General features: G+C 46.6%; 1 non-coding gene across 1 annotated transcript; it reads right to left on the bottom strand.

Annotated features, from left to right (window-relative positions):
• Nucleotides 1-636: 636 nt before the first annotated feature.
• Trnah-gug (transfer RNA histidin (anticodon GUG)) lies at nucleotides 637-708 on the bottom strand. The gene has a single exon. It is a non-coding gene; the product is annotated as a tRNA-His (tRNA).
• Nucleotides 709-1,154: the final 446 nt, after the last annotated feature.

The following is a 1,154-nucleotide window of genomic DNA, read 5'->3' as shown; positions in this document are numbered from 1 at the left end:
CCTCGATTCCAAGGGACGCTTGCTCTGCACGTTCTTACGCGGTGAATATATTCAACTCGCGAGATTTATCAGACCCCTGACGAAGGACTACCGCAACGTGCTACGTGTTCAGCTGGACCTGTCGTCACTCGCGAGAGGCTAGCGTGCTGCAGCGCGCAAAAATCGACCGCTGAACTTCCTGCTCAACCGGAGGGAAGTTTCTCGAGCTGAAGGACGCTTCGTGACACGCGTTGATTTATTCGAGACCCTACACGAGGATTATCTAAATCATGGAGAACTAAATTGATGCGACGTTCGTAACGCGATCTTATCTTATTCACGATACTTTCAAAAACAATTACAAGAGTAACGTTGAGCAAAGCAACGAATTTCTTTTTATTACTATAATATAGTATATTCCATGTAAAATATCGAAACTTTAAATAAAGCGATAAAGAAGAGCATCCTGCATTCATTTTCTAAAAATGTGTGTACATAAAGTAATAGTGTCTCAGTGAATTTGTACTGTCACTTGTATGTTGGACCTTTAACATCTCAAATTTTCCATCCTTCTGTCAACAAGTTAACAGAGAGGCGAACAAAATTGGAGAGAAAAAAATGAAAACCTCCACCGCGACAATGCGTCGGTTCGCGCATTGCCGTGACCAGGATTCGAACCTGGGTTACTACGGCCACAACGTAGGGTCCTAACCACTAGACGATCACGGCTATCGGAGGATTCGAGTGGAATGCGGCGAATGTTCAATGATCGATCGCTAGGCTGGCCAACTTGCCCGTTCGACCGTGAAAAACTGTTCACAGCTGCGATATCAGCGCGCTGTTCGACTTGGTAAATTCGTTTCCATCGAAGTGCGACCGTACTCTGGTGCTATCGACAATTTCCATTACCGCGTCACGACGTAAACCAACAACGCACGGTCCCAACAGCGCAGACGACCAACAGCTCGTTAAACTTGTTAATTGGTAAAAGGTAAGAAACCCTTCCGCGGGACCAACGTGTCTTCCTGTCGAAAACCCTGATGCGGGAACCTGATCACGTCCACGTGCCACGTGGACGGAAAAGATAAAAAGAGCTGTAACGGAAAATCTGATCCCTCGGATACACCCCGGAAACGCGTGTAATGGACGAATCCTGGTTAGTTCGTCCCACGAGA

This window comes from Xylocopa sonorina, chromosome 10 (genome assembly GCF_050948175.1).
Source record: "Xylocopa sonorina isolate GNS202 chromosome 10, iyXylSono1_principal, whole genome shotgun sequence".
Taxonomy (NCBI): domain Eukaryota; kingdom Metazoa; phylum Arthropoda; class Insecta; order Hymenoptera; family Apidae; genus Xylocopa; species Xylocopa sonorina.
Note: the sequence above shows the minus strand (reverse complement) of the source record. Positions and strands in the feature narration are given on the sequence as shown.